The sequence below is a fragment of the Aptenodytes forsteri genome, unplaced genomic scaffold (genome assembly GCF_000699145.1).
Source record: "Aptenodytes forsteri isolate BGI_AS27 unplaced genomic scaffold, ASM69914v1 Scaffold117, whole genome shotgun sequence".
In the NCBI taxonomy this organism is placed as follows: domain Eukaryota; kingdom Metazoa; phylum Chordata; class Aves; order Sphenisciformes; family Spheniscidae; genus Aptenodytes; species Aptenodytes forsteri.
In genome coordinates, this window is record NW_008795555.1 from 1,120,029 (window position 1) to 1,144,606 (window position 24,578).

Genomic DNA, 24,578 nt, shown 5'->3' on the forward strand with positions numbered 1-24,578 from the left:
GGAACTTATCTCCAAAGACACAATTTTACAGAACAAAAGAGAAATAAAAGAGTATTTTTACTGTAAAGCCCAGCAGAGCCTCTTGTTTCCCAACTTAGGTCTGAAAAGCAGAATAAGCCTAGTAGTGCCAGGCAAACAAGCCTTCCTCTTGAAAACTGGAGCAGCAGAGAATTTATTTATAGCAACATTCAATGGCCAGATCGAAGGGAGATTTCTCACATGAATCTTAAAGCTCTGAAGCATTTTTAGACCTTCTGGAAGGAGATCACTTCTAAACAAGTCTGTACCAGAACTGCCATGAACACAGTAGGACCCATAAATGCACCCTAACCTCACCAACTGCTCTATCTCACATAGATGCAAAAAGGTCAGTTGGGAGCAGGGAAAAAGCTAGCAGGATGCACAGGAGGTATATGGTATCCAGAGCATGCCAGGACAGATGTGCTTCTGTGGGCATTCACCTGGCCAAGCACTCGTCCCAGCTGACTCCCAGGCTGAGCAAAAAACCCACTTGCTGAGAGCCGAGCTACAGTACTGCCACTACCCAGTCTGCTGAGAGGTGACATGGTCACTGTATCCTGCTTCCCAACACAGCCAAGTACTTCCCTACATGCAGGACAGACTTCTCACTGAAATAACTGCATCCAACTTTGCTCCCACTGTCTTTGCTGGAAACAACACTCAAGTGAGAAAAAAAACCAACAAAAACAACTGGTGGTACCTGTGCATACATAAGGAGGTACAGACTCAGATTTTCAGCTAGCATAAGTTAGACTCACCACGCTGAAGGAAACAGCACTATGCTGATTTTCACTCTTGGGGAGTAAGCATATAAACAAATACACAACTCATAAGTAGGTACACGTTTGCCTCCCTGATTTTCAGGATAGGTAAAGTTGCCATCACACACTGGCCAAGCACTCTTGGAGCTGCTCCAGAATATCAATCTAGCATGCTTTCATGCCTGTCCTTGGAGAGCTCAGCTGGCCAGAAGACTTCCCAAAGGATGTATTTTCTATATCTTTTCAAAGCAGAGAAGCCAGAATAAGTCTCAGCTCAAAGAATTTTACAGGGTCTTTTATACTCATTGTAGTACTTAAGAAACAGGAAGGGTATCACAGCTCTAAGTGGTTCATAATACAGATGATCCACCAAATTACATTCAAAAAGCCTTCCATCCACATAGAGTTACTATCTTCTCTGCCCATTCAACCCAACAAAACCCAAAGCAGGAACACTTCATAAAACCTTTATAGTTCTTCATATCAGCATTTGCAGGAAAAGGTCTGCAAATTTGTAAGAACTGTTTTTTCTATCAGCTTAGTTTATTTTCATTTTTGCTAATTAGGCTCATTTTTCCCTTGCAGCCAAAATAAAGTAAAAGGAAAATATATTGTTCCTTTATAAAAAATGAAAATGTCAAACTACTAAAGGTCAAAATAATGATTATTAGAATCCCTTTCAAGTGAAACATTTTTTCCAAAGATAATTATACATTTTAAACACTGTTCACAGAGCAATTTAAGCTCCTAAGTGAATAGCTGAATGAAGCAAAACCCAGAGCTCCCCCCTGAATAGAAAGCACTGCTGAAGTACGCACGGGACTAGAGCAGGAGTTCAGGATACGGTACTGCTTGCCACATCCTCAGTGGGGTAAGTCAGAATGACTGTCTTGATTGCCAGGAGCACAAAGCCAGGTTACACCAGCCAAGGATCAGCCCCAATATCTGCAGCTGAATTTTCAAACCACAGACAAGGCCTAATTCAACTCCCATTAAAGTCAATAAAAGCCTCCCATTGATTACAGTAGCAGTTGGATCAGGGCCATACTGATGTTTACTAGAAGCCAGATACAAGGTCTGATTACTTTTATACAGTTACACATCAGATCCTTATTCACTCTATTATTTACGGGCTTGCAAACAAGCAAGAAATTCTGATCACACAGTCATACAGACCTCCATTTGCATCCTTGATTGGCGTGATGAGAGCTGCAGAGAAGGGTTTGAATATGTATTACACAGAGCAGTAGTGCACAAAAACCTGCAGGACGCAGTAAAGCAATCAGGCAGCATAAAGAAATTGAAATGGAATTCCTTGGAGAAAGGGATCATTAAGTGCTTAACAAGCATCACTCCGTTATATCTGTTTTAGTGATGTTAGCATAATTTTAACTGTTACCATCCAATCTGTTGTGATAGCTTTGGAGTTATCAAGATGCTAAATATTTTATGGTGACATCTGAACAATCAGAAAGATTAGCCGCAAAGCCCGCTACCCAGTAGCCCAATGCCTGTGAATAGACAAAAAGAGGGATCTATTTTCTGTGTGGCACAAAGACAAGACAGAAAGATCAACACAATTAAATATTAAACAGAAGTAATTACACAGGCAACTAACTAATAACTCAAACACCCTGTATTTTTAATGCATTTCCAACCAGCCAATTAAGTTATACAATATTCTGAATGTGCCTGGCATATCTTACTCCATGGTATGTAATTTAGCCAAGTTTTACGTCTGGTATAGATGCTTCTTACTAAAATTTATATTGAGCCAAGGAAAGCACGCTACATAGGGGTCCTACTTTGTGCTAAATTGACAAAAAGCATAGTTGTTTCTCCTACAAAGTCTCGAAGTCCTAGAGTCCTATATAATGCTAATGGATTGCCAGATGCAGCTCCAGTCTCATTTAAGGTGCTGACTTAAGATATGACATGCTCAGCAATTTTAGGCCTCAGTGTCACACCTGCTATGTAGGTCATGGACCCGTGTTCGTGAAAGAACAATATGCACAGTTCCAACCTGCATGCAGGCATTTTTCAGATCTAGGGTTCATGAAATCAGTGGATGCTAGGCACAAAATATAACTGAGGATCTGAGCTACACAGGCTTAAATGGGCTCATTCACTTGCTTTAAAATTACACACCTACCAGAAATGTTTGCTGAATCAGGGCTATAAAGGTTATTTGCAAGCGACCCATAATTAAATGCAAACTAGTGTTCCCAGCAGAACAGTAGCAAGTAATAATAATAAAGCTAAACGTTATCCAGAACATCAGAGGCAAAGGACATAATTATTGCCATATGAAATATGGCAACACTAGGGTTTAATATGCTTGTAAGAAAAGCTTGCAAAAGCTTTGGTAACACAGGGCTGAGACTTCCATCTGGACAAGTAAGGATCCAGGCTGAGATCTGACATGTTTTCAACTCCTTTGGAAAAAACTCAGAACCTAGCAGCATATACTGCCCTTCAATCAAATGATACTACTACCTAACAATTTTCATCTTAATAGCTCAACTCTGTCTGATGAGAATATGAATTATTTTTTTTATTACAACTCATGCTCATAAATGGGTATTCGGAAATAATAATCTCGGGAAAAACGGTATTCTTTATCTGGGAGGAGAAAGAACAAGCTTCAGGTGTTTGGATTAATCTGATTAGTTAGGACATTGCAAGGCTCAGGCTGGCAGGGCTTAGAAGGGCCCTGCTAACTGAGGGTCACGCTAAGATACCAGGGGATCTGGGTATGTTAAGCTCATCAAGGTCAGGCATTGGCCTTTGTAGCCAGTGTCACCTAAAGACCTACAGACTCTTCCGTGTGGGCTTTCAAAGGCAGTGGCAATGCACAGCTAAAAAGGAGACACTCCAAGTTTGGTCATTCAGCATCAACTTTGCTTCTGATACTAGAAGCTCAGAATCTGCCAGCTCAGCACTCGGGGAAGAGACTTTCCAGCTGATGCGCAGTGTTTTCAGTGCATATTTCCTGCTAACTTGAAAACAGGAATCACTAAAGGTCCTGTTGAACTATGAACGAGACAAGGGCAAAAGTTCAGGGACAGCTGCTGGTCCACACATGCCCCGTGATTCTTAAAGGGGAGTCTGTTCTATTTAGCAATTGCAGCAGCTACTGCCCTTCCTTCAGATGGAGTCCCCAGAACGACATCAAGGTACTCTACTGTGGTAATAGAGCTTGCTCCGTAGATGTTACTGTGCCTCTCTTCTGGTGATGGGGCCTCTGAGAAAAGACAGTATCTAATGCTATGAAGGTTGTTGCTAAGATTTTTCTATTTTCAAGCTCAGGCAGTGATGTTTCTTCTCCAGTCAAAGGTCAAAGTTCCGATTCCTGCTGCCAAAGGGAGCAGGGCAGTATGCTGAGTTAGTCCGTGGTAAATGAATCTGTGAGACAATGTTGTTTTCCAGCTCGCTGTGGATATATTCAGGAAGTTTACGGTAAGAGTTTTCAGGCAATTTTGCAGTCATTGACGGTGGACACTAGACCAATCCCAAAACATTGGTCAGTGCCTGACTTACAGGGCTTGGTGACAGGAGTGGCTGCTAGCCACTTCCTCTGGTATCTTGAAAACAGTGGTACCAGTTTCCCTCCAGAACATGGGCTAAATGTGTTACTTCTGAATAATTTGATTCAAAAGGGTAGCAATAGCTTCATAAGCAAGCAAAGCTTTAGAATAATTAATAATTAAGGATTATATTTTAAAAAATTTATGCTGAGAGAATACAAGAGGACTCCACTCTGTCCATCTAAGAAAATGAACTAGTAATTGGGCATCTTCCTTGATGCATCTAAAACAGTTCTGTGTTGTGCCCCTGGCAATGAGCTAGAAGCACCAATAGCCCTGACACTGCATGGCACTTCATCCAATATTTTTGTGCATGTTTGATAGAAAGAAGAAAACTTTCCAAGGCAGAAACACAATAATCCAGTGGAACATCAGGTAAGGGGGCTAAAGACAAAGGATTTGGGAAGCCACACATAAGAGGAAAGCCCAGAGTTTTGAGAGAAAAGGCATTTGTGCTCAGCTCCTGCAAATCCCATCCGAAGAGCCTACAGACAGTGCAGCCTACGAAGAAGAAAAAGAAATGTAGGGGGAGACCATACCTCTAGCATTATCTCAGTGACTCTCACAGCAAGCTCTGACTGTGCGGAACACTCATGTGTCATCTGCCTGACTTTTTTCCTGACATATCACTGGAGATGGCAAGGAGAACCCATGGGCCATGCAGAACACCATGCTGCCGCGCCAGGACAAGGGGTGCAGTATTTGCTATCTACGTCAGCAGGAACAACTCAGGACCCAAAGCTGCTTCCTGGATGTCTGGGTAATTTAGAAGCTTTTTCCTGAATTACATTTCTTTTAACAATTTTGCAGCTACTCCAAATCACAAACACTTTAGCCAAGTCTCAAAAGTGCCATTCAAAAAATGAAACCTCTTTAATCTTTTCAGTAGGAAAATCAACTTAAGTGGATAACTATTCTTTGTCATTTGAGCTGAAACTGGTAAATACTTGTATCATAAGAAAGCTTCAGAGCAAAGATATTAGCTAGAAAGAATAAAACCAAAAGAATTAAATTCTCCAGCCTTGATGTTAAACGTCTGCAACATTTAAGAGATTAAATAAGGATTTGATATATTATTTTTAGTTAAAGAAAAGCAGCATTGTCCCTATTAGACATTTCAATTTACTTAAAATAATTGTGCCTCAGTAGTTTACAAAGGAGTGATTACATACAATGTGACAATTGTATTACTTATTACCCTTGACATCACTTCAGTGAGGGTCACTCTAGTTAAATATTTCATTTGTTATAATGTCCATCTTCATCAAGCTATTTTTGAAGCAATCTGAAAATCTTAAAACATTTGTTTCTTTGTCTTGCAAAACAGAGGACCCTGTTCATTTGTTCCCTTTAATACCTAGCAAATTGCTGTAGCAATTCACAAAACCCTTAAAAGAAAAGCGCATGCAAGAGAAATTCAAAGTAATTCATTGAAAACATCCTTTTCTCACTTTTTTAGTCCTTTCCGCTGTTAAACACTCTGCCTAAGTCCAGTCTCTGTCAGAGAGGCAAAGATGCTTTATTAACAGTATCCTCATAAATATTCTGTTTGAATGAACAAGACTAAGGATACTTGACATTTAAATGCTTCTTACAATTTCATTTATAAAGCAATTCTCTGATATCAAAGCATGCCTCCATAGTTACACATGAGAAAAATTACAGCCTTCTTATATTCCTCCATATATGTCTTACACATCAGAGACACATCACCATTTTCTTAAATCCATAATGAACCACATTCGATTTGCTGAATCATAACTACCAGTGTAACGTCATTGAAAAGTACACAGCACTAAGCTTTGGTATCTACAACTTACCTATAAATCTTCACTGTAGAAGTAGGTTTATGTCCTGTTCAGACTATGGAGAGCTGTAAATTATGACATTGTATGGAGCACTGGAGAGTGGAGGAAATACTACAACGGTGTAACCAATATCAACAATAATAATACCTCTTTTTCAGCTGGACTATTATGCGTAAGATTTAGAGGCTTAAAGGTATTGGTACCAAGTGTATTTGCTCTTGTTGTGGTCCTGACTAATTTCTACTTCATCCACCATGAAGGAGAGACTATAGCTTCCCAAGAAGAACTCTCCCTTCATGTGTGAAGTGAATAAAGTCACGTTTTCTGCCTCCTGATGTTTCTCCATGATAAAGTACATGAGTTATGATAAATTTGTTTAAAGCCTAACACCAAGCAAAGACGACATTTTCCTATGCTTGGGACCTATCATCACCTTCAACTTTCCTGAATATTTCTGGCTCCTGCTTTTTTATGGTGAAACCTTAGATAGGAAGCATATGAAATTCCTAGAAATTCAAAAGAGTGTGAGTTGGGAACAGGAGGAGTTCTCCTCATTGGGTTGACAAACCCAAGGCACTTAGGTTAGAGCAGTGGCAAAATTGCGTTTTGAATTTTGATGATGATTTCAGCTTGCACTGAAAGCCCAGTCCAGGCTGAGGCTTTCTCTAAACCAATGCCATTTGCTAACTGGAGTCAAAGATAGGGTACCTTCTCTTCATTCTCATTTTGATCTGCATTACTACTTACAGAAGCAGCGGAGGGGGGGAAGCCCAGATGGTTCACCACCCTGTGGAGAAGGTTTCTCCAGACCAGCAGAGCAAGTACGTTTCCAGCTCAAAAGCAAGAACTCCAAAGCAGTATAGCAGCTTTCCACCAAGTTGCAACCAAGGGTTTGCATCTGTACCAGAGTCTGATACCGATTCCTACAAAACTTGAATTCTCATTAGCACTCCCATTACTTTTTCTGTAAATTGCGGAAAATCCTATTAAGTATTTTGAGACTTAAGGATAAAAAGAATAACTAAAAAAATGCACTGCATTAGTATTTATTAGTTACTATTATTAATAGCACTATGTATCTTCATACGGTAAATATTACTTCCTGCTTCTCACATCAGCGTGAAATGAGCCACAGCACGGAAATGTCATTGTGCAGATCTCAGCACAGGCAGGCTGACCTCAGTTCTCAAGAATTAATGCACAGCTTTAAAGCAAGTCACACCAGAAGCATATATTACTTTATAGGTTTCTCTGTAAAATAACCTATCCCTCTTTGAGGCATGGTTTAAAGACAGAGCCCACAGGACATAAATCACAGCTGCTAAAAATACAAACCCCTTTAGGACATCACTCCTTAATGGCAGCAGAAATCTTCACAGGAAAAGACACCTGCCCCAGTGACAGAGAATAATCACCTTCTCAAAAGCACGTGTTGGATGCCTGCTGGAGTTAGCAAGTTCAGAGTGCCAAGTTTTCCTTTGGAAGAGAAGACAAATTACAAAATGCAAACCAAAAATCTGTATTTCCTCTCAAAAAATATAACTACTTTTCAAAAGGGTGAAGTGTATTATAAAAAAGGTGTAATGGTGCACTAACATCTCACATACAACTCCCTGGGAAGGGCCTCCCCATTCTTGCACCCCAGTTACCATTGCAATCAAACCAGTGCTGTTAGAATCAGCTGCCTAACAGCCACCCTCGCTTACTTGCTTTACTTCCCTAAGCTACTGGTAAGAGACAGGTTCAGACAGTTAATTGTAAGTAAGGGGTCTTTCTCCAAGTTTCTTTTGATGATGCACTGGCTCATCAGGTTTTTGCAGCAATACTGATTGCAGTATCAATTATTTTGATCTAAGGATTTTCTTTCCCTTTCTACCAAAATAACAGTGCCATATTACTTAGGCCATTTTCTTTAGTCAACAAGATTTTCCAGCTGCCGTGGGAAATGTTAAAATGTTGATACACAGTTTCATCCCAAATTTGAATAGTATTTATCCTATTTTTAAAAATTGAGAACTTTATCAGGCTTCAAGGTTTTGATGAGCTTAAAACACATTGCTTCAAAGTTTTCCTTTCCTCATGCCATTCACGTTCTACTGAACATTAGCATAATCTTACAGAGTATAATCCATGTGCATCCACAGGATACAGAAAGAGCACAGTTCGAAAAAATCCCCACAGATTTTGTCAAACCAACATTATCTTACCACGAAGTTATTTTACCACAAAACGCCTGGCACATTTTGCTGTCAAACCAGACAGCAGATTTGGCACCAGCCTTCTCCTCCCCCCCAAACTGACTTGCATTACGTGGGGCTCAGCTCTGTAGAGGCTACAGCATATATTCACCTTTGAGTCACAGCACACTAACCCTCCAGCAGAAAGCCGCTGTTGAAATCTTTAAATACCTGAGCAAAATGCATTTTGGACTAAAAGCAGAGGGTTTTTTTCTCTGATCTAAATGCACTGATATGCAGCCTTTCTGCTCTCTACTGACCTTGTCTTCATCGATCTCCTAGAACAAGCGCTCAGTGTGCCAGACTATCAGCTGGTGGGTGCCAACAGAACTCCACTAACTTCATGGGGACGAAGCCAACTTTGGGGATTTGGTCCATAATGCAGAGTACTGCCAATTCAGAACGAAACCTCCTCCCAGGCTCTAGCAGAGGGTACTGATACTTTATGCCCATGTGCCAAGCTTGATTTGCTTACATTTATGAAGCATTTCATGGCTTTTAAGATTTCCCTCCCCCCCCCTTTATTGGAAAGGCCTTAAAACCCAAAATAATGATCCAATTTGTGAAGGAAAAAAAAAATCTCATCATCCAGAAAAAAAAGGGAATCTGAGTTTGATATGAAGCCAGTTTATCCATGAATGAGGCTGGCCCACTGCAGAAGCTCATAAGTGAAGCCTAACAGCTCTGATGATGAAAGGTATAAAGCTGAAAGGGAAGCTATTCGTAATGCCTAGCTTGGACGATGAAATGACATTCCTTTCCCTACCAATTTTCCCACCCATTTGGCAAATGCTGTCCTTACTGCATTATCACGTATTCATAGGCACAGCAAGATTGGGTTTGTCGTATGGTTTTGGTGGTTTTGTCTGGTGTTCTTCTGTTTCTGCATTTTTGCAATTAAATTGCTTGATACCAAAAGTCATTGCCACACAAAGTGCAGCAGAGATAACAAAGTTAGTCCACAACAACCACGTAAGGCAAAATAAAAAAAAAAAAAAAAAAAAAAAGAACATTGCATTTCGATTTCACAGGTGGAAGTGAAAAAGATACTGAGAAAGCTTAGGAAAACATAAATAAAGATAAGAACAGTCATCCAAAAATCTGTGTCTCAGAGGAAATACCCTGAAGACATTATTAAAATATTCTGGATAATAGGCAACCATCAGGTTTTACCCAAGAGCAGCACTAATCCTGGCACATCTCCTGCCTTCAGCCATCTCAGAGGACATTCCTCCTGTGCACAGAGCCAGTACATACACCAAACTTCCTTTGGAAATCCTAGCCAGGTCCCAGAAGCAATGAAATTATCTTGTCAGCAGGGCTTCCCCACTTGGGTGCAATATCACACTGACAAAGCACTCATGCTCCAGAATCTCACTCTTGTCTGATTGCCATCATTTCAGAAATCTCCGCAATATGCTCCTGGAAGGGGCTAGACGTAAAGCAAATGGAACCGAGCCTTGGATGGGGAATTGTCCCAGAAAGCACCCATGCTAGACATTGTACAATCCTGAACCAGATGCTTCTCAAAAATGTTATCCTGCTGGCACAATCCACCTAATTTCCATGTCTCATTTAAGATCCCACGCTTCTTACATAGTCTATAGAACAAGGCAGATGCTTTTCTGATTTGTCAGGGACTTTATTCGGCTTGTGGAAGCTTCCCTGCTGACTGCTGAATACTCATATGTATCCAAAAGTAGATCTTGTCCCCATTTGTACTGACTAAGGAGGGAATGAAGGCCTCACATGAGAAATAGAATCATAGAATCATTAAGGTTGGAAAAGACCTCTAAGATCATCGAGTCCAACCATCGACCCAACACCACCATGTGGACATGGGACTAAACCATGTCCCCAAGTGCCACATCTACACGCCTTTTAAATACCTCCAGGGATGGGGACTCAACCACTTCCCTGGGCAGCCTGTTCCAATGTTTAACCACTCTTTCAGTAAAGAAGTTTTTCCTCATGTCCAATCTAAACCTCCCCTGGCACAACTTGAGGCCATTTTCTCTCGTCCTATCGCTTGTTACTTCGGAGAAGAGACCAACACCCACCTCGCTACAACCTCCTTTCAGGTAGTTGTAGATAATAATTTCTTATGTATGTCTTCCTTTCCTATCAACTTCCCAGCTAAACCTGCCCCACTTTCCTTTGGACTAGGCAATAAAGACAATTGCAGCTTTCAACCTGATCTTGATCTCACCCTCCCAAAACGGCTAATATTGAAGCTGGCCACAAATTATCTCCCACCATATCTTTTTCACCCTTTCCAAGTAGGTCTTAATTTCTCCCCTCCTCCTCATAGAAACCCCACCAATATTTTTAACAACTTCCCTCTGTGACTTCAGAACTAGTTTAAAGGCCTCTTTCATTTTTTTGTTTCACACGTCTTGACAAAAGAGCCCTCAAATATTCACATTCCCAGAAGACTTGCTGTGCTGCATTTATTCACTCACCGTGTTTTGAACATGCAAGCAGGAAATAAAAAGGAGGGAGAAAAGATGGGAGGCAGCTATGGGAACAAGTGAACCTGCTACATCTAGGAACAGAGAGCAAGTGTACCAGAGACTAGGAAAGCCCTCGGGCTGACTCTCTTCTCAGATACACACATTCAACAACCAGTGAAATATGTAAGCATGGAAAAATCATCAGGAATTCACAAGTCAGGATTCTCCTGCACTTTTATACCTTATTATTATTACCTGACTAGATGGGTGCTCTCCAAGGAACAGGCTCCAAACGTACCCACATTGAGATTAAAGACAAAAGCCCACTTTGATTGCAGTAGTACAGTCCTGTACCTGGCAGTAACACAAGCACAAATCACAAAAAGTGTATGAGCACCCCACATATGCTAAGGGATGAAGACAGCCTGCCTGACCTTTCTACAGCAGTTCCCTTACAACATAAAACACGACAACATCCTCATTGGAAATTACAGTGCCCAGCATCCCTCCTGCAGATAACGGAGCGCAGATAGCAGCGTATCTTATACATCCTTCGCCATCCACTGAAATAGATACGGTATTTTATAGCACTTAAGACTGCCCCTTGAGACATGACTGCCACTCTAAAGCCCAAAGCTTCAGCTGAAATTCACATCATTCCCTAAGAGCTGTATGTGGCCTACAGTAGAGAGGTACCAAAGAAAAGTGTTTTTAGCCATTCCCTGCTCCCACGCTCCCTCCTCAAATTAAAAGGCTGTGGCAAACACGGAATACAAACAAATTCCCTGTGTTCAGTGGCACACACCACATTTCTGCCCATTATTAGATGTGACAAACACGAGAGGGGGCAGAGCAAAGGGCAGGACACTTAGCGATCTTGTCATACAAAACTTCTCAAACGCTCAGTGCAGTGTGGGATTACTCAAGGCTTCCCGCGTGGTGGGTCAGGAACACCAGACATGCAGCAAAACGGCTTCCCAGGAAACCTAGACAGACAAAGAGGAAAAAACAGCCCTGTGCACATCCTTACAGGGACCCAACGTCAGTGTGTCTTTCAGGAATGGTTCACCACTTTGGTCTTCTCCTTAACTATCACCTTGTTACATTAAAACCATACCACTGGGAAAGATTTTGTCAGGTGCAGCAAGAGATCAGGCTAGTGCCAAGAATTTTGGGACAGAAAAACTTCAAGTTCTCCCGATCTTTTCCATCATTTGTTCAAGATGAGGAAACACTGCTGGCACATCCCATTAATGTCCTGCTCCCCAGTGCAAACTGCAAGATGGTTTGTGCTAGGGGGTTTTAGCCTTCAATAAGCAGAAAGCACAATCTGACAAAATTTATTCCCCCAAGCGCTATATTGCCTGCAGCATCTACCTCTACCAAACTGCATTCCCTGTAAACACTACCCTGGGTCTGATAAGTACATGGAAATGAAGCCTGTGCCATTCAAAAGAGAGGGGAAGGCAGGCTCTTGCCTATGCCAAGCATAAATGGTTTCTCCTTTCCCCCTTCTCTGGGAGTGCCAGGTAGCCGCCTCACACTGTGCTGATGCTCCATTGTTTATTTTTCAAGCATCTTCACAGAGCAGCTTTCCCATGCGGCAGCTCCCTTCCGCAGGCTCTGTTCTCACGCAGACAGAAGGCTGCACTGCTGCTGCCTTTTTGATCTTGAGAGAGAGGGGTGAGGGGGCTAGAGGAGGGGGATGCAGTGGGAATTCCCACCCTAATGCTATTGGTTTGCTTTTCAAGATGCTCAGCAGCACTGCACATGGCAATCTTGTGCAGCAGAGGCTTTCTTTAAGGTGATATCCTCGCTTTCCTCTGTGACCTTTATTCCCACTGTTTGCTTTCCTCTGAGGTTGACTCCAGCCGTAACTGATACCAGAGCATCCCCACCCCCATGGCTCCTTTGTACTGGCTCACAGGAGATCAGGATCTCCATCCTCTCAACTGTTTCTCCTGCTAGCAGATGCTAAATACAGAAGGAGCGGTGAAAACCCCTGGCACAGTAATGTTTGTGTGAGCAACTGCCCTCTCCCATGTGGTTCTTGCAACTTGCTTAACCTCAGCCAAAGCATGCCAAGGATGAAGGAGGTTGCAGGACAACATGGCTTTCCTCATGAGCATTCTCCTTTTGCTCCCTTGCTGGCACCTCCTTCCTCCCAGCAGAGATCCCAGTTATGCCTTTTCCATCCATTCCACCTACCTGGCAGAGCCAAAAAACAATAAAAGGGATATTTAAGTGGCTTTCTATTAGAAAACAAGTAGCAGCAGCTGTCAAAAGAAAATCTATTCAAATTTTTCACAGGGATTACAAGAAAGCAAAGACAATCCAGTCACCAACTGCAAAAGTCAGGGTCAGGAAAGGAGAATCACATACCTATCATGTCTTACATGCTCCTGGAGAAGTCAACTCATTACATTTCACTTGCATTTCCTCTACCTCATAGAAAAGGGCTGGTGACTGCTCAAAAGTATGCCTTAGACTTGTATTGGTATTGTGCTCTGAGATCAGAGGACGAGAAAAGCTTTGGCAGTGCTGTGAGACAGAGTTGGACCTGAGGTCTCCTAGTTGCTTTCTAGAAGTGACGCTGGGGTAGTCTATGAGGAAGAAGAGTTAAACAGATGTTTAGACTTACAGTGGACAGGGTGGAACAGGAAGGGAAGATGGGTGTAAGTTCCTTATCGTCTGAAGACATTTTGACAAAGTCTTGCTGCAGTTAATGCCTACCGATTCGGTTGCTAGTGCTGAAAGAGGAAAAGAAGTACATTTGAGTCCATCTGAGTTGCTTTAGACCTGATCCAAGCCACTGCCCCAGCCACTGCCTTCTGCTATCCAGATACTTCTACCGTTTTGCTTCTGTTTGTACAAGCCAAGTTAATTACACTTTCTTGTCCATAAATCTTTCTGAAAGCCTCAAAAATCAAGAGTGCATTTCAAAACCACCGAAACAACCTAATTAAAGTGGGGGGTTTTTGACTGTTAAAATATTATCCAATACAGAAAAATAAAGGTACAATTTTTGTAGAAGAATTGAAGCAAAACCAAGAAAGTTAGAATGAAGGTCCCCAATTTGATTCCAAATCACTTCAAAATTTGTCCGCAAAGAGTTTTCACCTTACCACAAACTTTTTGATCATAATTAAACTTATATTTCTACAACACTGACCAATATTAGTAAGTTTACGAACCGGTTTACCTCTCATGGCTTCTAGTCCTCAAAAATGTATATTTTTCCCTCTGAATTTTCAAATGCTCGCTATTTTCTTTGCGGATCTTTCTAGAAAATTGACTGCTAGCTCAGCGTTTCCTTATGGCATTTCGTATTAAATTATCATTGCGGTCATCTTTAGCAACTTTAACTTATGGAAATCGGTCAAACCACAGAAAGTCACACCTACAGTTATGCTGTATATAGATACCCAAGCAGACAGTAGCTCACACCAGGCAATGTGTGGGAGGAAGTGGCTAGAGATGTTCACAGACTTTATTCCCACTTTTAGAAACCAAGTAGGGATCTAAATAGATCCAACAAATGCAGCTGAAGATCTATGTGGCTTTGCACAGGAATTTTGTGGCAGTCAGAGCTTCAGATCAGCGTTTCAAGTGGAAAGCAAAGTAATTATTATAGTTTGTTACTAGTTTGCAAACAGCCCATTTCCCACCATAAATATTAAGTGTATCCTGAAGACTTCTGTGCTTTATCTACTGCAGCCACAAGGGGAATAAAAACCTAGCAATAATATGGGCAGACTACATATAAAAGCTCAGGGAAAATCATGTTGCCAAACACCATATTAAAACCTATCAGAAATCAGCCTCCCATCCAGCCCAAACATAAGGGGGGAGGGAGGGAGAATAATTCAGCCACATTTTATATCCAATCCAAAAAGGATGCTGTATAAAAAGGCCTCATTGTACCAGCAGCACTGCATGCTCTTGCAGTTTCATCCCAAGTCTTGCAACAGCTGGTGCTTTTCAGGAAGCCTCAGAACCTGCAGGCACGTGACTCACCCAAATCTAGGTTCTGTATAAAAAAAGAACATGCACCATAAAAATAAGTTTCTAATTCTCAGTTGCAAAGAAAACCTTGAAATAGGCAACACAGGCAGACCTAAAAGCTCATAAACATGACAACACATCCAACAATTTTAAAAAAACCAAGCAAAAAAAAACCATCCTCATGAACTCTCTGAGGTATAACTCATGAATTATAGGTCTCAGAATTCCCAAGTTACTGATACCACTCGGGCTCCAACAACCAGAAAATAGCTGCTTTTCTGATAAAGGTTTGTTTTACACACAGTGTGATGAATCTGCAACATTAGCTCCTGCTCCGCAACATGTCCATATATCTTAATATATATAAGATATCTTATGTTTTCAAACAAGATCCCTTTTGTGCTTTTCCCCCTGCTGCCCCTCCTGCTAGGAAGAGCTCCCAATAGCCATCTACAAAGTGACTTCATTGTTTGCCTTCAAACCAGCCTTCAAAGTCTCACGAACTGTCATGCAAACAAACAGCTTGTCATCACTTAAATAGCTGTTTTCCTGAGAGAGGTCCATAGACCAATGTTCTCATCAACTTCTTACACACCCCCATCTGACTATTTCTGTTACCTCTTGTCTTGGGCTTACTTTGGAAGTGATCTGAGGATAGGACCATTTTGTTTTGTTTCAATGCATTCCCTGACATCCTGGACCATGACTAAGACTTGTTGGCCTCACAAAGCAAGTAACAAATTCTAAGAAAATGCACCCATTAAGAGTGATCTATGAATGTCTGTAGACTCTCTACATGTGTTATTAATAAAAACTGGGAAACTCTCTTGATTTGCTCTTATTTTCACAGACACATGGTAGTTCCCCAGCTGATATATAACATGACTTGGGACACATCACCATGACCTTTTCAAAACAAACAGAAGAGAATAAATCTGGAGTCACAAAATTAAACCATTCGGGTGTCGAATGGGCCAAGTGCTGTACACAAGTGAACTACCACTGATACAGCTGTTTTCTGATACCTGTTTGTCTGCAGGACCAAGACATGGCTGCAAAATAATCCATGTTTTATTTTGTCACCTACCATGGAAAATTTTGCTTGCAGGGACTTGTGTCACTATTTTCCTAACCACTCATGAGACCTAGTCCCATCTCTCATCTTAGGTCTCATAGAGGCCTGTTAACTCCTCAGTGGAGCCGTTCATCCATCCACCTGTGAAGCAGGGAGAATACCTCGCTCATGGCTGTTAGGAAGGCAAGTTCACCTCCATTTGGGATATATTATTTGATGACAAAAAAAACAGGAGGGAAAAAACCCTGCCACTGACCCTCTCCTTGTTTTTTTTGTCTTGCTTCCATCTTTTCTAACAAAAAGTAACATTTAGCTGCATTCAGGAAGTGACGCGCTGGACATCTGAGACAAGCCCACAACACTGTCTCCCTAACGGCCAGTTAGCAGCCCCAGCGACATATATGACCGGACAGTCGTCCCTGTTCTCAGCGGGCTCTCTGCCAGCTCTGCCACCAACCCGCTGTGTGGCTGGGACAAATAATTTTGCTTCTCTGTGCCACCAGTTCCATTTCCATCTTTTTCAGTCCCAAGTTATTTGGGACAGGACTTGCTTCTCTCTCTTTTTAACTGGATGCAGGAAGAAGATCTCAAAGTTTATAAGGGTCATTAGACACTATCATGGTATATAGAAATAATGATGAGCAGTTTAAAATACATTCTATTCCTTCAGTTCAGCAAAAAATTATGATAATGAAAAAAATTACGGCAAAGTGAAAAAATATCGTCATCGAAATAAACCACGAAGATCCCACAGGGAGAGAAGCATGCATGTGGAGGTATCACTTCTCCCTAAAAGTCATGGCTACTGTCGAATAAAGTTGACATGCAAATTCACATGCTTGCGCTTCTTTTAAAACACAACCCATTTCTCGGAGGTATCATAACGGTTTCTGATCTTGCAGTTGCTATGGCAGCTGCTTGTGTGTCGAACAACAAAGTACTGTGTGCAGTTAGATAAATCTGCTTAAGTTATATCTGTCCCAAGTTCCCAACGCTACACTAAGTTATTACGCACCCTTAAAAAAAAAAGGAATGTAAATTGAAGAAACATGTTTCAACATTGAACAATGGTATATAGAAAATATCTTCTCCATAAACATTGCCTTTCATGGTATTTTCATCATGTACCTTTGCTGACTTTCTCGTGTCAAATTCCTACTACACGATTGCCAAATACATGTAATTTATTCAAATAAACCAAAGTGATATTAGGATGATGTCTCAGTACAATAAAAACAATTGCATGATCTCTGTGCATGTTTTAATTTTAAAGTCTGGTAACACAATAGGCTCTCTCTCTCACATTTGGTATGCATTTGCTACAAAAAATGATGTTTTAATATAAAATAAAATGCCCCGAGATGTACCACTTTATCGTTCTATGTCTTTCATCTCCTGCCTTCGAGAGCCACAGCATTCCATGGAAAGCAGACTTCTATTATCGTACCCCAACCATACAGCAAGTGACGTTGCCCTCCACTGAAAATAATCTCACCAGCACGCAGGCCCTCCATTTCCTTCTCCATCCCATTGCTTTTCATAAAGGACTTCCTGCAGGAACACAGATAATTTGCAGTTCGTTTGCATACTACGGGGGAGAAGCTGCAGCACACTTCACAAGTGCTTCATTTGCTCCAGTTGCTCGCTTTATCTCAGCAGGGATAACCAGCATATGAGCCAAGAGTCTTTTCCAGATGAGAGGTATCTGCCAGCAACCAGCTGACATTTCTTCATTTTAAAAAATTACCTGTTTTTTGCGGTAATACCTAAGCACAGATCTATTCTGAGAAGATGGCAACAGAAAACCAAACCATTTCAAAGGCGAAACAATAGATTCAGAGATTATTAAGGAGTGAGGCCTGGATACTGAAACAAGAATCATCATCTCTGCAAAACTACTGAGGTTTAAGTGCTCAGTTCATTAGAGCAGACAAAGCCAAGCCATCATTTCTGATTTCCTCACCAAATTCCTTTTATATTTTGTAGGCAAGAGAAGCCACATCATTCACAATTGGGGTTTATGTTAGCCTAAAATCATCTGTACTAACAAAACCTGGAAGTGGTAGAGTCACAGGCAGAGACACAGCAGGCATGAGGAAGGGGGAACTCATCATCACAAAGGGTGATGGCACCCTATCACTTCTAGTCACAGGCTCAACGTGCCCAGAGGTGAGGGCAGAGCTTCAGCTGTCAGCTCCTGAAGGAAGGAACGAGCAGCCACTTGGCAACAATACAAGTGCTCACAAACACGCACGTGCACAAAAGCAAACATTCTGTAATTCTCAGACCAAAATTAGATGGCTTCAAAGTTTGTGGAAGAGCAGGAGAACCCTTTTGGAGTCAAATTCTTGCTCTTAATGGTACGGTAATATTTGAAGTATATTTGAATATATGGTCTCCTCAGTGAGCCAGGCCTGAGCAGCATTTTCAGAAGCACAATTCTCTGGAGCAGACATCTCCTTTATGGACTAGGATTTTAGCTGTAGGAGCCAAAGAAGGATACTGGTATGATTTTGAAGACACCCTTTCCCCACTTAATACAGTGTCCCCAGAGAGCTGAGAGCAGCTGAAATCTGTCGAGGCTAAAACCAGCAAAGTTAACTCTGCCCTCCCGAATGCCCAGGGTCTCTGGCACGCCCTGACAGCGAGCACTGCAGCGCTCCCTCTAACATGCATAATGGAGAGAAACTTCACCTTTTACTGCTCTTCCACTGACACCACAAAATGAGATGAAAGAGTTGGGTTTATTTTTACATTTTTATGACTTTTCCCACCCCTTTGCTACCATGCTGGCGGCATTTCCCACCCCCACGACTGTGCCCTGACCGACCCCACAGGAATGCCTATGCCCAGGAGGGCAGAGTTACGGTTGCTATGGCAACACTGCCTCCAAATTTCCTGGCCTCCATGCATGTAACATATTAACCTTATCATTTAATTGCTAGATATGTTTCAGGGTGGCACATGGGCAATTATTTTTAAGTAGATTTGCAGAGGAGAAGGAGTCACTTTGACAGGCAGCATTCATGCACATTAGGGCTATTCTCTTCATTACCCTACCAGTTGACCTACAGCGCAGAGGAAGTACCTTCCTCCCTCCACCAGCCAAAATCCTCCCAGGGAGTCCCTGCTGAAGCATCCTGCTTCCCTTCTGCCTCACAATCCAATGCAGTGACCACTCTGTTCACTCCTTTCTTTTTGGTCAGTGGGAGGGCCCATGCATGGACAGGGTGGGCTCACACTGTCTCCCTCCCAAGTCCAGCCAGGAAGAACATCTTAGAGGATCGGGTCCTACAAGAAATAAGTCCCACAGCACACAGGGCCTGTCCTGCTTGGCTCAAGGGTGCTCCGTCAATAATCTGTTATTGCAAAGAGCTCTCACGACAGTCCTTGGGAGGTTGGCAAAGTAATAAACCAAACTCCACTTCCTACACAAGGATGCCAAGGAAGCGAGACTGGGACCTGCCCCCTTCAGTTACCCATAAAGCAGCATAAAATGAGCCTCGGGAGCGACTGCCTTCCGAGTGCTGGGACTGGGACCCACAGGGCTGGGAGGCGGCAGTGGGATGGCTGCGTCCCAGCCCACCACATCACAGGAAGTACAACGCAGCAGGAGGTGTGAAGGAGAGCCTGGCACCTCGCCTCCTCCCACCAAACCCACTGCTCACAGCTCCCGTCCGAAACCACGACGAGAGAAAACAAACCACGCACCTCCTGTTGATCCCAAACCTCCCGAAGCACGTGACTCCTCCAAAAACTCCTTGCTTTCAACACGCCTCCTCTGTATAGAACTTCAGAGATTAAAAGCCTACTTTGACCCCAGGGAGTACTGTGCAGAACTCCTTGGGCTTGTGGACTATTAAAGCTGGAAATTGATTTTGTTGGCTCTGTAACTTTCTTGACCATTTGCAGGAGTGAGACCCAACCACTTATCTTTTTTTTTTTCTCCTCAGCCACTTATTATGAGCACATGGGGGAAGGAGAGAAGTGGGAGGAATCTATTTTATTTGCTGACCACTTTAACTTGTTTATTCTAGAAAATAGCATCCAAACACATTTTCCAAGAAAACAGCATGACACTAACTACCATCAGCAACAGGTGTGGAGAGCTCTTTGCTCAGGAACTTTCCACGGGCTGGCAGAAAGACCAGCTTCTGCCAGTAAAGGAACCTGAACCAGTATAAAAATAAGAATATGTGAGCTTATTCACAGTTACTGTGACCAGTAACTTCTCACTGAACCATTTAAGTCTGCAAGGCTAATGCAGTATTACATATGAGATATTTCCATCCGTTGCTTCCCAACATTCTCACCACAATTTTGGGATTTTCAGTGTATTGCTGTAAGCTGTTGTTGTATATATAACAAATCAATGTGTTCTACAAAAACTACCATTAGAGAATCAGAATTCACTTCTACCTTCCCATTGGTGTCTACAACCAAGGCTGTGTTTTCTCTATGAAAACAAACTTCTCAGCTGTGTTGAAAGTAGACAGGTCACACCAGCTTAGAAAGTTCCAGACGCAAAGGTGACTCTCAACAGCTCTCTTCGGACACTGCCAATTTTATTCCCAGGAATAAAAGGAAACAGAGAACCAAACAGCAGAAGATAAAATTTGTAAGTTGGTTAAGTTTGGCTGCCTCTGTTCCCACTGTGTGTCCACCATCACGGTAGATCTCCTTTCCTACTTCTAGATGTTCTGGACAATAAATATTTACAGGAAGGTCATTAGGGCATGGCAAATCCTGACAGATGGGTTATATATCATCCCTCAGCCAGCAGCACCCCACAGAGGGATGGGCCTAGTAGTACAAGGGATGTGCAAGGTACCCTAAGCAGGCAAGGACAAATTCCCGATACCCAGGTCTGTTAAGTCACACCTACTGTACAGATTGTCTTAGATACTGGCATAAGGGCAAGGCAACTGTGTGCCCACCCCACCTTTTCTGAAATTGTGCTCAAAGGGCATGAGACAGAAGCAGCTGGAGTCAAACCCACCTTGAAAGAAAAACCCAAACTCACCAAGCAAGAACTAACTGTTCCAGCTGACAAAACCCCACCTCATCTCAGATCCCTACAAACAGCTCACAGACCTAACAGTATCATGCAGCCTTCACTGGGCAGGGGTATTTAACAAGGAGCTGAACGTATGTGGTAGGAATGCTGGAGAGGAGCAGAGCACATACAACAATTCCCCTTAAAACCAAAATCTTTCATCATTTGCACCACAGATAAGAAGCTGCAATTACTCAGCAGTCACCAAGGTGGAGTGGGAGAAGTGCAGCAGCCAGGTCTGGGCTCCTTCCACAGCCTACTCTCCAGTCACTGCGGGCTGTAAAGCAAACAGCAAGAAACGCAGCATTATCCTTCCAGGTTCCATTTACACTGGGCATGGACGAGCGAGAGGAACTTGGATAGGCTGATAGCCCGGCATCGCCCATTTTATAAAAAGCAGAGCCTGAATGTGCAAATGAAGCATGAGGAATATACCTCTCTGCATTTGCCATGCCACAGCTTTCCTACGAAGAATTAGCAGTAGGAAAAGACCACTCTGCCTAATAAGCCTGCCTGCTCTGTTTATCCCCTCCTCTCTCTTCTGTCACCACATCCTTCCACCTCCCCACCCAACCCCTCATAAAACCTCTAGCTGTCTCTTAAGCTCATTTATACACCCTGCTTCACTGCCCTCACTTGGCAGCCTCGCTGTTTACTGCACTCAGAAGCAAACAGCTCTGCCGATTCTCACGTTAAATGTAGCTTGTGGTGGGCACTTCACCTCCTCAGCGGTGCACTTCCACCGACCCCAGCTCATGAAGTCACTTGAGCATGACCAAGTGGAACCAGCTCACACCCCAGAAGGGAACACAGGAGGGAGGGAAGGAAAGCGCTGAGATTTCCATGGGGCACTTCACTTCTGTGGGTCACTGCTGAGGCAGACGCTTTCCAGCAGAGTTCCCGGCAGGACTGGGGCCCTCCCTTCCACAAAATCTTCACGGTCAAAATGCTCCAAACCCTTTGTTTCAAGTCTCTCTAACCCTTTGCCCTGTGCAGAGACATGATCGTATTCCTCTTTCTCCACCACCCTCCTTGTGCATTGAAGCTATGAGATGTCTCCCCTCCTACCATGAACCCACTCCAAGAGATGTCCTACCTAAAACCCACACGGCCCATGAGAAGAACCCTTTGGAGCTGGCCATACTGTCCCCAGAAAAAACTATGACACTGAACACAGTTCTGCCTCCTTGTAGGGACTGCAGCAGAGTTGTGATGTGTGCTCCTTCCTCTGCCGATATACCCCATTAACCTGTTTGCCTATTTTACGGCAGCCATGTAGTAGTCTGATCACTGCAAGGATTTTTCTATAACTACCTCTAAATCCTCTCACACCTGCCTCCTGCTAAAATACTCCCTATCCAGGCAGAGACACACACTCTCTCTGTCCACTCTTATTTCTGTAGTCATTTGGACAAATAGTCTTCAGCCAGCAGCAAAATTAGAGAAACGGGCCCTCAAACCTATTTTTAATAATGAAATATAAATTGCCCCACAACCCTACATATTTGAATGACAGTCTGCACATTACTCACTTCTTTCTCAGCCAGCCACTGCCTCCTCATCTGTAAAATGGGACAATTGCACTTCTTGCATCTGACTGACAGTGTTTGCAAACATCAAGAAACAACTCTACAGAAGCCAAAAGGGAGTACTCTATTTGCATGCAAATTCATGTAAAAAAAATTAATCCTCACGTGGTTCCAGAAACATGATGCATACAAATACATTACTGTAAGCCTAAGAAATTTAGCTTAAGAAATGCAGCCGACTGTTCTACACTGACTGGGGGTAGGTGGAATCTGACAACGCACCTTCCTTTCTTTAACTGTTAACTCCTCATTCTAAATCTAATATTGATCCTTAATTTTCCATTGGCATTTTGACTGCAAGAGAGCAGGGGACAAACAGGAATGGCAAAGACAATCCATTTATTTCACCCTTTCTTCGTTCCTTGGGTCAGCTACTCCCTCTCTGAATCAGTGCTAGACCTGCTTGAATAGCTGAGAATGAACCTTCCACAAAGTGTGGATTTACTTTTACTAAATCCTCTAAGTATTAAAGCTCTTCACACCATTTGGTCTTGAAGTGACGCAAGAGCGAGGTGTGGACACCAGTGACAATAAAGAACCATCTGGCAAAGTGAACTCCAGGCAAACAATGACAAGCACAAGTGAAAAGAATTGCAATGATTTCCACAAACATGTGAAATACTATAAACTGTGTGACTTAGCAGCTTCCTCCTCCTAGCAAGTAAATAAACACGTCTGCAGTAGGCTGTTTGGTTCTGTCTTTTATATGAGCTGAGAATAGACAGAGACTACCCCATTTGCATTTTGCCTTTAAAAAAAAAAATATATGCAGATTGGTGAGCAAGGGGAAAAAAGGCGAGAAAAAGAAAAAATAAGAACTAACCAGACTTCACTTTTTCTTGGTTCTTTACTGTCAGGGTGATGTACTGGAAGTCTTTATTTCTTTCAGCTTGGGCCCCTCAGTAGTTCATTCTCCTTCCAGCCTGTTCTCATGCCTTTCTTATCACCTGCTGAGGCCTTGATCATGGACAGAGCAGACAAGCAGCAGGGGACAATTAGAGAGGAGTTCAGACTTTGATCATTTGACCATATGTGAATACAACAGCTGACCACATGTTTTAAAAGACAACTAACTTAAAAGTATTAAAAAAAAAAATCACAAAGCAGGCATAGATACTTAAATTTACATTTTAATTATCTGGCACAATGGTGCATTCAACTTCGCAGAATATTGAATTTTTTTCCTAAATGTACACATCTCCAAAAGGAAAACCAGCACTTTTCTGCATCTCCAGAGTCTAAATAAGCACACTCTCACTAAAAAGAATACTTGGATCATTTAAAAAATAAACAAACATATCTATCTAGTAACCTGCAGTTCCTACTGACAGATAAATTCAAAAATAATTTCTGCCCTGCAGACAGCCCAATTTGAATGGAATAACCCAGTATTACTTTACACCTAAAAATACCATGTATTTAATAGTACACAGACATACCACCCTGCAGTACTTACATAAGTGAGTTGTTTTTTTTTCCAGAACCTCTTTGTTAGCCTTTAAAACTTAATACAGAAATACAACAGGATTTAAGTGTTCAGCTATTGTAGGGACTCAGTTCTGACTGCTCACCCGCCTGCTTTTTCTTAAAAAAAGAAGGAAAAAAAAAATCTTCATTTGCACAACGGTGTTACTTTTGTTAAATCTTTAAGTTATCAAAGCAGAACAGGTCCAGTTGTGAGCAGTTTAACTGCAATTGCCTGACCCCAAGTACTTGGAAAAAATCATTGCTGGAAATTTTTGTATACAATAGAAGCTTTATCATCATTTGTGGAGATAAACCATCCACTTATCTTCTGCACCTACCAGATAATTAACATATTCATGAAATGTCTATTTACTCTCAAATAGGAGGATAATAGAAAAATAACACTAATTGTTTTGACGGCAATTTGCTTAGGAGTTATCTGAGGCAACAAATGTTTCTTTTGTAGTTGTAGAAAGGCAGAAATGCTCTTTTCTGTAAACACTTCTGACTTCAGCTTTC